Source organism: Odocoileus virginianus, chromosome 17 (assembly GCF_023699985.2).
Source record: "Odocoileus virginianus isolate 20LAN1187 ecotype Illinois chromosome 17, Ovbor_1.2, whole genome shotgun sequence".
Lineage (NCBI taxonomy): Eukaryota > Metazoa > Chordata > Mammalia > Artiodactyla > Cervidae > Odocoileus > Odocoileus virginianus.
This window is the reverse complement of record NC_069690.1, coordinates 10627765-10644515: the sequence shown is the minus strand read 5'-3', so window position 1 is coordinate 10644515 and position 16751 is coordinate 10627765.

The window sequence follows — 16751 nt, the reverse complement described above, 5'->3', positions numbered from 1 at the left end:
AAAGTAGATGATAGTGTATTTTACTCACATAAGGAATATAAAACCCTCTTGCAGAACTTGGCTGCTCTTGTTTTTTTTGTTTGTTTTGTTTTTTTGTTTGTTTATTTTATTTTTATTATTATTATTATTATTATTATTTTGCTCTTGTTTTATACATAATTCAAAGTCATGGTTGCCTGGTTTCCAAGTCCAGAGCTGATCAGATAGAAGTGACAGGTTAAAAGAGGAAGAAAAATTTCTGTAAGCAAGTACAATGATTACAAGGAGAAGAAATAAAAGACATCTTGATGGCAAGACCACATTAAAAAGCAGATATAAGATTGGTTGCAGCCATTATAAAGAACACTATGGAGGTTCCTTAAGAAACTAAAAGTAGAGCTTACCATATGATCTAGCAATCCCATTTCTGGGCATATATCCAGAAAAGACAAAATCTCTAATTTGAAAAGATGCATGCACCTCATGTTCATAGCAGCACTACTGACAATAGTTAAGACACAGAAATAACCTATATGTCCATTGACAGATAAATGGATAAAGAAGTGTGTGTGTGTATGAATTACATATAATGGAGTATCACTTAGCCATGAAAAAGAATTTTAAAAAGCAACATGGAATGACCTAGAGATTATCATGCTAAGTTAAGTCAGACAGAAAAACAAATATCACATGATATCACTTATATGTGGAATCTTTAAAATATAATACAAAGGAACTCATTTACTAAAGCAGAAATAGATTCACAGACATAGAAAATAAGCTTATGATTACCAAAGGGGAAAGGGGAGGGGAGAGATAAATTAGGAGTTTGGGGTTAACAGATACACATTACTATATGTAAGATAGATAAATAAGAACCTACTATATAGCACAAGGAACTATAGTCAATATCTTAACCTAGAGTGGAAAAGAATCTGAGAAAAATATATATATACATACATATGTATTTATGTGTAACTGAATCGCTTTGCTATACACCTGAAACTAACAAAATACTATAAATCAAAGATACTTCAATTTTTTTAAAAAAAGCAGATATTAGAAGCATTAATATGAATAAAAGCTTCCCATGAAATGATGACAATACTAAACTGCTATTGTTTAAACAAAGTCTACTACATGCCAGGCTCTGTACTAGATGAAGTGACTTTTAAAACTCAAAGCATTTCCACTTTTTATTTGTTCACAGTGGGACTCTGCATAAGATATCATTTGCAAAAAGAACTGTGGGGTGAGAAATACTTAAAACCACTGCATTATATTACTTAATCCTCAAATCAGGCACTGTTAAGTTTCATTCTACCACTCTCATTTTATAAATGCGAAAGTAGAGCTCAAAAACATCTAGAAATGTGCCCAAGGTCACATAGCTCTGAAGAGCAGGAGCCAGTATTTAAACGCAGGTTTGCAGACTTTAGAGCCTGTGCTTTTTCCACTGTTAATGCTGCCTCCACGTTCATAGGCCTGGCTCTGAGTCACAAAAAGAAGGTTAACTTATAACCATTTAAAAAGCCAGAGAAATGGCATTGGTTAAACTCATGGAAAAGTGTACTTAAAGGGCAAGCCCCCAGTTAGCTGGAAAACTTAACTCTCTGGAATGACCTATATAATAACATAGGCTCTACCATACAATACAATTGGGCTTCCCTGGCGGCTCAGCAGTAAGGAAATCCAAGGGCCAGTGCAGGAGAGGCGGGTTTGATTCCTGAGTCAGGAAGATCCTCTGGAGAAGGAAATGGCAATCCACTCCAGTATTCTTGCCTGGGAAACCCCATGGACAGAGGAACCTATCTGGCTGCAGTCTATGGGGTCACAAAAGAGTTGGACATGACCTAGCAAATAAACAGCAACAACAACCACACAATCAGACTCCTTATACTTTCCACAACTTTATCTTTACATTAGTGCAACTTTGTAATTTTCTTGTCTGTCTTTCTAGATCTTATACCATTCTCTGAATGGTCATTTTGAGAACATCCGCTCCAGGAAGGATTTTATCACAGAAATCATGAAAACAGTACATTTTTCAGTTGGTGTGTGGTTTATCCTGCCTTTGGGGCCATGCCTTTATTGAACCACTGTTTGTTACAAACAGATAAATCTAATTCATGGATTGTTATTAATAAAAGCTATTTTTCATGAAAAATAACCTGGGGGCTGCAGAAGCAGTGTCTTTCTCAATGTCTTTCTAATGAGATTGTTGGAGGGAAAAGGACTGCAGTTGTAAATCATCCTTCAAATCCCTAAAGGTTGAAAGGTAAGTAGTAACTAGTCATCTTCAGAACTCATTGGATTTACAAGTTTATCCTTGAATAAGTTCATGACTGAGAAGGAGCCTCATTAATCTTAATCATATCAATCTGAGTACCCAGTAAAGTTAGGTCAGAAATGGCTGCTATCAGAGACAGTCAGGACATACTTCAGACAGGAATGCACTCACTTCTTAGACACACATACCCAGGCCAGATAACAGCCAGGGATTTAGGGGAGATTCGCTGGAGACACAAATAGTCTCAATAACGACAATAGCTGGAGAGAGGATCCCAGAGCCAAACACACAGCTAATAAAACCACTGAGGTGCAGGGTCAGACCACAGTTAACCGCAGAGTCATCCAGAACATTACTGGCTCTATTAAAAAAAAAAAAAAAGCAGCAGAAGCCTTGTGTGCAACAAGTGGCCAATTTGGAGCTCCGGCAGGTAAACTCTGATTGTCGCAGGAGACAGAGATGGCTATCTTTAAGGTCAGGAAGGACTGTGCTCTGAGCTCTCCATTTAGATGTGGGGAGATCAACACGAGACAGGAGGAAACGAGAAACCACATCACCGAAATGGACTGTTGGATTTGCTGGAGGATCTAAACTGGAAAAGTTTAGATTGACCTGACCAGACATGTGAAAAAGAAACATCCATCACACCGTGTCATGACTGTAACCAGTCCAGTTAGTATTTTTTCAGTTTTTCAACCTTGTGACACATGAAACTTCATAGGAAACTTCAGGATAGATATTCTCTCCTCCCTCCATCTCTCCAGCTCAAATGGCTCGATCATTTTCTCTATCTTCTCTCCTAGAGTTTGCAAGCTCCTGCTGGGCAAGAACATGGTATTTATTCATCTTTGTGTTTCCTACAAAGCCTAGTACAAAACATACAGTAGGCTTTTATATATCTCTGTGGGTTTCAACCACTGTCTCCATGCCCCCCAGAAAGCATTCTCCTCTTTTCTCATTGTTATCACAACGAAACACTTTCCTTCTTGTTCAGAAATTTTTAAAATGTGAAGGAACACAAGACCTGAAATTGACAATGGGAGCCCTTGTGATATCTCAAAAGATCTCAACACATTGAGTGAGAACCTATGTTAGGTGACTTGATTTTAGTCAGCCTTGATTTTGTGATTTTTCAAATTCATACCTCACCTCACTTTTCTTTTCTTTTGAGTTTAAGGGTCATTTTTTAAAAAACATTTGGAGAAGTTTTATTTGTTGCTTCTTTGTTTGGCCTTGTGCTAACAGAAGTGCTCTAATTAGAATACTCCCTTTCACTGATGCATTTTTTAAAAGCTTTTTTGAGATATAATTCACATACCATGTAATTCATCCATTTAAAGTGTGCAACTCAATGATTTTTAGTGTGTTCACAGAGTTGTTGACTATTACCATAATCAACCTTAGGACATTTTCAACAGCTCCAAAAAAGCTCTGTGTCATCTAGCGATCACCCCCTTATGCCTCACAGACCCTATCCTCGTTACTCTGTTGCTCATTGTGTCCAGTTCTTTGTGACTCCATGAACTGCAGCTCGCCAGGCTTCCCCGTCTTTCACTATCTCCCGGAGTTTGCTCAAACTCCTGTCTATCCAGTCGGTGATGCTATCTAACCATCTCATCCTCTGTCATCCCCCTCTCCTCCCGCCTTCAATCTTTCCCAGCATCAGGGTCTTTTTCAATAAGTAGGCTCTTCGCATGAGATGGTCAAAGTATTGGAGCTTCAGCTTCAGCATCAGTCCTTTCAGTAAATATTCAGGGTTAATTTCTTTTAGGATGGACTGCTTTGATCTCCTTGCAGCCCAAGGGACTCAAGAGTCTTCTCCAGACCTTACCTTAGGCAACCACTAATCACTTCCTGTCTATAGATTTGCTTCATATAAATGCAATCAGATAGTCCAAATGGGTTCTAAGTCCAGTTTTTCTACTTACCAACAGCATGGACTTTGACGGTCCATTTTCTTTTTCTGGGATTCAGCTTCCCTATTTGTATAAAGAGGACCAATTTAGACCAAAGGACTTCTGAGACTACAGGATTAAATTCCAGTTGTCTCATTAACTTGACTAAATCCTTTAATTTCTCTGAAACAAGTTTCCCTTATTTCTAAAATGGGCACAATAACATCTCGATTTGCAGAGTTGTCTTAAGAATAGAATAACATGTGCATTATTACCGGCATGCAGTAAGCTCTCAAAAAATGAGTTTTGTTTTCTAATGATAGTTATCAATTTCTTTTTTTGTGGCCCATCAGAGAGATTCAGTAAATTCACTCTGAAGCAAATTCCCTGAAGCTGTTCTAGGAGTTAGTTTGGAATCACCTGACTTTCTCAATGGTTCAGGCCCATCAAAACCCAACAGGCTGAGTTCATCTCACACAAAAACTTCCATGTTTGTCCGTTGCCCTCCCAAACTACTAACTGATGTTAGGACCCCACATGTATGTGTGCCCCCATTTCTCAGTCATGTATGACCCTTGGCAATCCCACAGGCAATAGCCTGCCAGGCTACTCTGTCCATGGGATTTCCCAGGCAAGAATACTGGAGTGGGTTACGGTTTCCTTCTCCCTGCATATATAATATACTGGAAATGAGATCTCTCATGGTAGTGTCAATCTGAGCCTCAGTGAGAATTTTTTATGTAATGACATTTACTATTTTGTATTTGATGTCTGCTTTCCACCTTGGCCAGGGCTTCCCTGGTGGCTCAGAGGATAAAGCGTCTGCCTGCAATGCAGGAGACCTGGGTTCGATCCCTGGGTAGGGAAGATCCCCTGGAGAAGGAAATGGCAGCCCACTCCAGTATTCTTGCCTGGAGAATCCCATGGATAGCGGAGCCTGGTAGGCTACAATCCACGGGGTTGCAAAGAGTCGGACACAACTGAGCGACTTCACTTTCACTTTCCTTCCTTGGCCATCATGATGTTTCCTAATTGTTTGCTTTGCACTCTAGGTAGAACTTTTCTTATCTAGACGGTATTCAGTCAGTTTTTCTAAGATATGGAAAAGAAGCAGTCAAAGAAACCTGGAATTCAGAGAAATATTGGGACATACTAGGTCCTTAAAACTAGCACACACACAAAAAATCCTCTCAATTTAAAAGCTTTGACAGCTAAATTTTTATGAACTCCTGTCTTTAGTCAATCCTGCTGAGAATGAGGACAAAAGGTAGATTTTGAAACTCAGCTGGAAGTAAAATAGAAATTCCTGATCAGACCCTACACAATATGCAGATGTAAAATCTACCATAAAATACTAGACAATATATGTAAATAAAAAAGCAAAAAAGTAGAAGTGAAAGTTGCTCAGTCATGTCCAATTCTTTGTGACCCCATGGACTGTAGCCCACCAGGCTCCTCTGTCCATGAAATTCTCTAGGCAAGAATACTGGAGTGGATAGCCATTCCCTTCTCCAGGGGATCTTCCTGATCCAGGGATCAAACCCGGGTCTCCTGCATTGCAGGTGGATTCTTTACTGTCTGAGCCATCATCAGTTCAGTTCAGTTCAGTCGCTCAGTTGTATCTGACTCTTTGCAACACCATGGACTGCAGCACACCAGGCCTCCTTGTCCATCAACAACTCCCGGAGTTTACTCAAACTCATGTCCATTGAGCCAGTGATGCCATCCAACCATCTCATCCTCTGTTGTCCCCTTCTCCTTTCACCTTCAATCTCTCCCAGCATCAGGGTCTTTTCAAATGAGTCAGCTCTTCGCATCAGGTGGCCAAAGTATTGGAGTTTCAGCTTCAACATCCGTCCTTCCAATGAACATTCAGGACTGATTTCCTTTAGGATTGCCGATTGGATTTTCTTGCAGCCCAAGGGACTCTCAAGAGTCTTCTCTAACACCACAGTTCAAAAGCATCATTCTTTGGCTCTCAGCTTTCTTTATAGTCCAACTGTCACATCCATATATGACCACTGGGAAAACCATAGCCTTGACTAGACGGACCTTTGTTGGCAAAGTAATGTCTCTGCTTTTTAATATGCTGTCTAGGTAGGTCATAACTTTTCTTCCAAGGAGTAAGCGTCTTTTTATTTCATGGCTACAGTCACCATCTGCAGTGATTTTGGAGCCCAAAAAATAAAGTCTGCCACTGTTTCCACTGTTTTTCCATCTCTACAAAGCCATCATACAAAGACAAACTTGACAGTAGGACTTAGCGCACCAGATTCACAGATCTTATAAATATGGGGTCTGGGATGTGAGGGTCAAGGAAGGTCATTGCCCATCTGGTGCTTAAGATTGCCAAGATACTGATAACAGAAAAATCAAGTTTGAATAGTGACTGCAGGTTATACTTCTTGGTTAGAATTCCTGATGTGGGGTAAAAACTCCTGGTGTGAGATACAGTAAGTCCCCTATATACCAACGAGTTCCATTCCTAGCGAGTGTTCTAAGTCCAATTTGTTTCAGAGTCCAACAAAGTTAGGCTAGGTACCCAGCTAACACAATCAGCTATATATAGTACTGTACTGTAACAGGCTTATAATACTTTTCACACAAATACTACATTCAAAAAACAAACATGAAAATAAAAAAAACATTTTAATCTTCTAGTACAGTACCTTGAAAAGTACAGTAGTACCAGCTACTTCACTGCTTTTACACTTGCTCTGGACATCCTGGGATTGAAATAAAGATACTCTAATTCTGTATTCTATACAGTACTGTACAATAAAGTACACAAAAGCATAACCACTTTTAGAGGCTGCACACACGTGACAATGTACACCAGACGCATGAATTAACCTACGTGATTGGATATGCGAACGCACGTCTGAATCTTTGAAAGTTCACAACTTGAAGGTTTGCATGTAGGGGACTTACTGCTCCAGGGTAGAGAATGAATAGGAGAGTGGTAGGCATTATTCCAGGTGTTTAAAGTGTATTTTTCTGTTAACAACTCCAGTATCACAACTATGACAGGTTTTGGCAATTCAGGAAAGCAGTCAAGCATAATTTATCCCTGAGAATTTACCAGGAGGCTACCAGGTACCCCATCCCACATCCCAGAAAACAGCAAATTCACTGGAGAAACTGGCAGCAACTGCAAACCTCTCCACTGGACCAGGCCTCCAAACGTGTAGCAGCCACAATGCTTTCCTTGGACCAGCCTCCAAGCTTTTATTAGCCTTTTTCTGTTTTTCTAGGTTAAGCCCATTGGAAATTGGATTCTCTTTAAAAAGAAGTCTATTTTGGTAGAGAATACCGAGCATGTGGAATAATCAAGTCAGGTAACCCCTGGAGCTTTGGATCAAGGATCCTCTTCCCTGTGATACCTCCTATGTAGCCTTTATTTTTGTGTGACAGGCTAGTCTAAGAAATGGTACGCAAAAGTAAACAAACAATCACAACTTTTGGAAGATTGGAAATGATGTCTGACAGCTCTTCAGTGAATCTTGAGGGTTTTCATTTTGTGCTTTTTCGCTTGTTTTAGGTTGACAGGTGTTTCCAGAAAAGCGAGTTATGTTTGTTTAAGGCCAGTATCGGAAGCCAATAAAAAGGCTGGACTTTTTGGCTTGCAGATGCAGTGTGATTTTGGATTTTTCTCTCTACTACATTAACCATGCATTCCTTAAAGAGTACTTAGAGTCCTGCGGAGGATGTAAAATGTCAACACTGAACTAAGATCACAAAATTCCTGGAATCAGAGCAAACATGTTGTTAAGGATCAAACTGAAGATGTGCAAATCAAAAACAATACTTTAAGCATACTCTCAGCTTTTCAGTTTATCCTAGAAAACTCAACTGTTGCTCCCAGTGCAGAGTATAGGTGCCTCCCTCCCTCTCTAGGTACTTCTTTGAAGAGCTCAGAGCACTTTCCAGACATGACTTCATTCACTCCCAGCAAGTAACGGTGCAGGAGACAGGAGTGAGAGCTGTCCTCTGTATGTTACATAGTGAGGAAATTGGACTTAGAAAAGAAATTGTACTAGAGTCACATAAGCGTATAGGAGCAAATCTGTGTTCCTCTCGTGTCCCCTGACTCCCAAAGGCAAAGTCCGTAAGATGTAAGATCCAGGAGAAAACAGATCCTGTCTGCTGAAGTGGTTTCCAATCTTCTGTATTTTACACAACCAAATTTCAAAAGCAATTTTAAGGATCAACTACTAAAACACAACAGTGATAGTCGCTCAGTTGTGTCCAGCTCTTTGTACCCATGGACTGTAGCCCACCAGGATCCTCTGTCCATGGGGATTATCCAGGCAAGAACACTGGAGTGGGTTGCCATGCCCTCCTCCAGGAAGGAAGTAGGCCTGAAGATAAAATGCAGGACACTTGGTTAAGGTGAATCCCACTCAATATCTGGGACATGTTCATACTAATTATTCATTGCTTATCTGAAATTAAAATGTAACAGAATATCCTATATTTTTATTTGCTAAATCTAGCAGCCCTAAGAGGAATGGACTTCTAGTGACTTGACTTGAAGTAGCTATTGATTAATGGTAGAATTAGGAGAAATCAGTTTTGACTCCAGTGATACATTTAATACACTCTGCTATCTTGTCATATATCACAGTTTTGCCCTAATCCAACACAATCCATTAACCATACTAATTACTAACATACCGGTTACTGTTTTCTTTAAATCTCAAAGTTTCTTCTCTGTCTATAGTTTTTGGTCTCAAGACCCTTTACTCTTAAAAGTTATTGAGAACTCCAAAAACTTCTTATGTATGCAAGTTATATCTATCAGTATTTACAGAACTAGAAACTAAAATTGAGAAAATAATATGTATGTATTTATTAATTGATTTAAAGATAATGTCATTATATGATAGTGTATGTTAATAGAAGTAATTTTTTAAACTACATTTTCTAAAACAAACAAAAAATAGCAGGAAGTGTTGTAATGCTTTATATTTTTTGCAAATCTCTTTAATGTTGGATTTAATAGAAGATGGAGAGATCCTGATACCTCCTTCTGCATTTGATCTGCTGTGAAATGTTTAGGTAGAAGTACATGAAGAGAAGCAGCCATATAGATCCATAGTTGAAAAAGTGTCTTAGGTAGGATTTGGAAATAGCTGTGGCTATTTCTCTTTGATGCTACCCTCAAAATTGACAAATAGTAGCTTCTTAAAGGTTAGTTGCCAGGTAGGATCTGCAACCTCATCAGTGAAGTTTTTGTACTCTATTACATTAAAATCATTGGTCTCTCATGCACTTAGTATGGATCATTTACCCATTTTTTAACATCAATCATTAGTAATTTGGAAAATATTGGTTCACTGGGTTAGGTAGATCTTCCAAATATTGGCACTTCTCATTATATAATACCAAAAAACCACCCTCCTTAATATTACTATTGATGTAATTTAAAATATCTAAAGTTTTCCAAAATTCAATTCTTTCTTGGAAGGTGAACTTCTATCATGGTTGACAAATACTATATTAATTGTTGAAATAACTAGTTCCTTTTATTCATCATTAAAAATATATCTGCTAAACCTGAGTAACCACAACTTGTCTGTCAGTAATTTTTTCGAGTAAAAACAAGATTCTGTGCAAAAAACAACTAGCTCAACTTTCAACTCAAACAGCTGCATAGCACTTTTCCTGGAGACGGCCATCACATCTTAGTATTCAGGAGAAGTGCTCTATGCTTTTTGTTGTTCTTGTTACATGGACTATTCAAGAAGCCCTGTACTTAAGAGTTGAGATTTAATAAAAATTAATAATGTTTATTGCTTCATCAAGTATTTCTCAAATGAAACTGGCTGCCTTTATGCGTTGCTTTGTTTTCGGTGTGCAGTGATGAAGACTGCATTGATTACTACGTGTTATTAATAGCAGTTTTATCTACCATCATTTTGAGCCATCCGCAAATATTTACATGGTGGAAAGGGGAAATGATGTTTAGTATTGTTAAGAAAATAGTTTTGCCCTTGTGGGCCCCCTGAAAGGATCTTGGCAACTCCCAGAGCTGCATCCAAATTGAAGTACACTGCTCTATACTGCCTTTATGCTGACACAGTCACAACTGATAGAAATGCTTAGCAAGGAATGTAAATCCAAAACTCATTAAGAAAGCCAACTGCTTCATGCCAACACATCACCACAGTATATAACCTGCAGGGAAGGCTCTGGAAGTCCCTTTCTCTATTAATTATCAAAAGATAGCTGTGGTCTAGAGAAACAGACTGTGAACTCTTCCCAAACACACGTGGCTCCTTGATTCTGGAGTGTCTTTGGCCCTGCCTAACCCTAACCATTACATATTCTTCAAGTTTCAGCTGAGCGTTACCTCTTTAAGGAAGCTTTCTTGAGCCCCTAAGACATATTCCCAAAGCATTGTGCTCACCGCCAGGAGAAAGGGTTATCACAGGGGCAGCAAAAGAATAACATTATTTAGGACCTTATTTCAGGCATCGTGCAGGATATTTAACATTTAATGCTTACAAATACTTGTGACTGGGGACTTCCCCAGTGAAACAGTGCTTAAGAACCCTCCTGCCAATGCAGGGGACACGGGTTCGATCCCTGTTCTGCAAAGATCCCACATGCTTGGAGCAACTAAGCTCATACACCATAACTCCTAACTCCAGGCTCTGGAGCCTGTGCTCATCCCAATGAGAGAAAGCCTGTGAGCAGCAACGAAGACCCAGTGTAGCTCAAAAAATATTAAGTAAATAAATAATCTTTTAAAATTAAGAAAAAAAAACCCACTTGTGGATAATTCTACAGATGAGGAAACAAAGTTCAGAGAGGCTGAATAACATAGCTAGTAAGAGGGAGAACTGCTGAATCCAAAGCAAATGCTCTTTGTACTTGACCATTAGTTAGATTTCTACCACCTAGAGAAATTTGATTTAGCTAAAGATTTTCTCATCTTTGTATCATTTATGAAGGGGTTTAAGTCAATAATCTAGGATTCCTTTTAGCATTAAAAATTTTAAATAGCATTAAAAGTGTATGAATCTTATATCCTTATAGAGCGAACAATCATTCATTTGACAATCTACATAGGGAATAATCATATTTTTTTTTTTACATTTTTCTGGAAATCAAAACAGGCAGAAGACTGGGGTAGAAATGAAGTAGCAAAGGATCAGAGGAAGGAAAAGATATAATCAGTGCATGTATGGCAATGATCAGAAGTCTAGAAAAGGCTATTCAAAGTAAAGTCCTACTATTAGAAAAGCAGGAATAATCACACTTTAAAAATCCAAAGACACAGCCCAGCTTGGGTACATGAGACAAGTGCTAGGGCCTGGTGCACTGGGAAGACCCAGAGGGATCGGGTGGAGAGGGAGGTGGGAGGGGGGACTGGGATGGGGAATACATGTAAATCCATGGCTAATTCATTTCAATGTATAACAAAAACTACTGTAATGATGTAAAGTAATTAGCCTCCAACTAATAAAAATAAATGGGAAAAATAAAAAAATTAAAAAATTAAAAAAAAAAAATCCAAAGACAATTTTGAAGAAAAGCAAGATGGAGAAAATCTTCCCATACTAAATTGAGATTTCTTATAAAACTGTTGTAATCAAAGCATAAAAGGCAAAAACTAGAAAGAAAAGATGAATATATTTGACTATTTTAGATACTGAAACTTCAGTTTATCAAACGACACACTACAGAGAAGGTGAAAAGAGAAGGCACAGGCTAGAAAAGACCCTTGTAATACACAGAACAAACAAAAGTTAAGAGCTCAGGATATATTACAAATCTGTATGAAAAAGACCAATAATCCCCTTCCCCCTACCCAAAAAAAAAGACAAAAGGCATGAGCTTACATTCCACAGAAGATAAAACATGGGTGGCCAACAAAGAAATAGATATTAAATTTCACTAAGTGATCAGGGAAATGAGTTTCACACCCATTAGATTAAGAAAACTTCCAAGCCTTATAGTGTTAAGAGTTGGTGAGACAGTGAAGCAGAACCTGCTGGTGGGAGTTTAAGTGGTTCAACCACTTTGGCAAAAAAAAAAATTGGCAATATGTAGAAAAGAGTGAATATGCATTTACTTTAGGGCTATGTCCTAGAAAAATCCTCACATGTGTGCACAAAATATATGGGCAAGAATATTCACAGCAGCCATATTAATACTAGCAAACAATAATAGACCGAATGTCCATTGACAGGAAATGTCTACATAGATTGTGGTTTAACCATCAATGTAATACCTTACAGCCATGGAAATTAATGAGTCAGAGCCATATGTATCAATATGGACAAACCTCAGACACAAAATGTTGAGAGAAAAGAGCAAGTTTCATAAGTGAGTAGGACAACACTCATAGAATATTTTAAAAATGGATATTAATACTAAATATCAGTTAGAGACACATACATATGCAGTAAAAAATATATATATACAGAAATGCCTAGAAATGACAAATTCCAGATTCCCTCATCTAGGGGATTGGAAAGAGGATGCAACTAAGGAGATGCGTACACAGAGAACCTCAATTTTATGGCTAATGTTTCATTTCTTAAGTTAGAGCAGAAAGGGGTAGGTTGTATTCTTTTCCCCTCAATTTTATAGCTGTAACAATAATTTTTGTAAAAACCCTAAAGCAGATGCCTGAAAAAGTCCTTCTTTAGGCATACCAAATAAACGGACTTCCCTGGTGGTCCAGTGGTTAAGAATCCAATTCCACTTGCCCATGCAAGGGACATGAGTTCGATCCCTGGTCCTGGAAGATCCCACATGCCAGGGAGCAACTAAGTGCATAACTCCTGAGGCCACTTGCCACAACTACTGAGCCTGCACGCCTCGAGTCCGTGCTCCACAACAAAAGAAGCCAGCTCCGTGAGAAGCCCATGCACCCCAACTAGAGAGTAGCCCCCACGCACTGCAACCAGAGAAAGCCCCCACACAGAGCAATGAAGACTCAGCACAACCAAAACCAAAACCAAAACAAACGAAAAACCAAACACATATATATGTATGTGTGTGTATGTGTGTGTGTGTGTATGTATATATATGTGTGTGTATATATATATATATATATATATGTATGTATAAAGCCAAGAACTTTAAAAAATTATTCAGGATATAGGTTTTTAACAATTAGATTATTTAAAGAATATTTTTAAACAAAATAACACAGAAATCTCATTCTCATTAGTTTAGTTTCACATTATGTGCCTTCTGGATTAAAATACGGCAATGCAGAATTCAGTTTATGTCATTTGAGGTCGGGGGAAGAAAAAATAATGTTACCTGGAAAATAGCACAGGGAAACAGACCCTATATGCACACAGTTTATTTGTTCAGGCTTGTAGCAAGGAGTAAGGGAAACATGAAAATACCTTGGTCATAAATTGTCATGTAAAAGACAAAGAGAAACTCTGGAATATTATGAAACTATAAATTACTTCTGCTGAAAGGGTAGAATTTGCAGTATCCCCTTAACCGAGGTTTCACCTCCCCACTTTTGACAGAATAACTCCTGTTCTTTGGAGGAAAACACATGAAATAAATGTAAAACCCGAGAGGGAAATCATCTAATATGTACACCACCTGCCTAATAAAATGAGAATAAATTTGGCTTTTTGGCTAAGTAGATTTGCTTATGTTTTAACTTAGTTAGAGGCACACGCCACCTAAATTACATATATATTTTTATTTCAAAAACCCAGCATGAAGGGACAAAAAATAACTTCATAGTGTTAAATGACTTTGCTTTCAGAGCGGGCATCGTGCAACAGAATTCACGCTTATAAAACGAATAGGCCACAATCTGCTCTTAGGTAAATGTGGAACCAGGTCCATTTAGTAGTAATGCTAATAGGATTTCAATAAAGCTGGAGAAAAAAGGAATTGCAAGATTGAAAGATGTTAATGAGATTCTAAACCATCACTGCTTCGTCTCCAGCTCAGTCCTGGGACCTCAGATCTGAGGGTAAAGACACTGACGTTTACTCCACATTGCCAGTGGTTTAGCTCCTGTGCTAATGGCTGCAGGTACCAAACAGTGACTTCCCAAAAGTAAACATCTCTACTCTTTTAAAACTCTCTTTCTCCCAAATCTAGATGGTGACAGACCTCATGAAGAGCTACCTGCAAACTCCTTCCTTTGAAGAAATACACAAATGAGTCTATCCCCTGTTAAAGGGTTTACTAAAAACAAAGGTCCAGGAAGCCACGTAAAAATGATTTGTGAGACTGCTTGAAGCCTTTTTTTTTTTCTTTTCTTTTTTTTAAAAAACCCTTTCTATGGCCCATTTAAAAAAAAAATGCATCTGCAGGCAACTTGGCTGCTATTTAAGACTGGATGCTGGTCTCAGATGTATATTTGAGGCATCTATTCAATCTGGAGTTTACTATAGCCAAGATCTAAGCCATAAAAATGGAGTTGGTAATGAAAACATGGAGGACTTTAACTAGAGTCAGAGCCAGACCCCGGTCTCGACTCCAGCACCTTCCAGTGACGAGCAGTTACTGCCAAACAGAGGGCGGGGGATTGCCGGGAGTCCCCTTCCACTGGCGGATGTGACTCTCAGGCTAATGGAGTAGGCAGTGGCTTGGAGCTCTTGGTCTTTGCAGTTGCCTTGATATGTTATGAAGCTAGAACTTAAAAAACCCACTCTGAGGGTGTTGATTGGCTCTATTCTATTCATTATATTGGGTGGGAGAAGCACAAATGCATTTTCCAACATTCTATATTCTGTACAGGAGAAAGAATAGCCAATATTTGAGTGTCAAAATAGACATTTCTTTCAGATACCCATTAGTAATTACTTTGATTATGGGGTAGACAAATTACTCAAAAATTAATTCAACAAGCACTTACAGCGAATATAATAATAGCTATGATTTTTGAGGACTTACAAGTTAGTCACTCTGTTTAGCACTTTTCAGACATCACCTTGTATAATCATCTCAGCATTCCTGGTGATATGACTATGATCCCTGTTTTATAAAAAAAGAAGCTGAGACCCTGAGAGATTAAGTAAAATGACCCAGATTAATGACTATGTGGCAAATTTCTGATTTGAACCCAATTCTAGTCAAACATTAAAACTCTTCTCACTACACTATAATTCTTCAAAGCTCTTTTGTATATGACCTACTAAAGATGCTATGAGATCAAAATGCTAGGATACATGAAACACACCCCATTCCGCTAAAAAATGGACTGCAGGGGTAGGTACCGAAATGTCTGTTCTGCAGTGGAAATCTTAACATACGAAGCGGTTAGTTATTTAGTCTAACATTACACTGTAAGGAAGAGCTGTGGGCTTGACTTGACCCTTTTGACTTTACTGCCCTAAGAAAGTTATAAAATACTCCTTATATGACTCCTCTTATTCTACTCCTGTGTTTGATCTGACAGTAATATTTACAAAACCTGCTTTGTTTCCAAACAAAGTTAAATAACAGAAAGGGAAAATTATGATTTTTTTTCCCCTCCCAAAGTCATGCACAGATAAGTTGGCTAAAAATACAGGGGGGAAAAAAAAAGTATGAGCTCTTTTTGGAATTAATTCATTGAAAGAACCATTACAGTATCTATATCCCTTTCCATCAGCTTTCCCATCTGGAATTTATTTTTTAGGCGCTCATTGCTTCTCACAGGTTCAATGTTACCCATTTCACACCATTTAACTATTGAAAGCACTTGAAATTCCGGGCCCTAGAAGCAGAGCCAGTGTATTTCCCTGCGATGTAGCTAATGTGTCAGACTTGTAAAATAGCTCTTAGTGGCGGGCCTCCATTTAGAGAAAGACGGAAACTAGCTTTAAATACTTAGAGCTTTAATATCTAGTCCATTATACTGAAGCAGGGTCTTGTAAAGAGTCAATTATGGGATACTTCTGATTTGATCCACATGCAAGGGAAATCCGCTGCTTTGCCTTTAAATCCCGGTTGTAAGTGTCTTGTTTAAATAATTAGTGACACTTTTTCTTTGATCATATTGATTCATATTGTTATTCTTCTATACTAATTTAAAGCTTAATCCATGTAAAAGTCCAAGGCAGATTTTAATCTCTCATGAAGAAAAGCTTTCCCAAAGAATGTAGTTTTCCAGAAAACATTTTAATTTTTTAAAAAACATTGTTAATTGATTGGAAATATACTAATTTTTCTAGAAGGGAATACAAGAGTCAAGCACAAGGCAAGATAGTAATGTTATTTTTTCGTATGTAGGGTGATGTATTTCATACACACACACAAACACGTAATACTTGCTTAATAGCATGTTGAAGTAACTAATATTACTGAGACTTCTAAAGGCAATCAAATGTAATCTTAGTTTACGGCTTGGGGGCTAAAAAGTTTATGCGTTTTTGCAACACACTGTCAAAGGGTTAATATCCTTAATATTAAACTTTATTCATAATCAAAGAAATGATTAACATGAATAAAAACAAATGCTAGACTTCATTTATTAAATTCATATTTTTTTAATTACAATATCCCAGTGTTGGTCAGGGCATTGGGAAACTGCTACTCTCAGGCACTGCTGGTGGATATTAAATAGTAGTTTACCAAAAGACTTGTGGAAATACATATCAAAG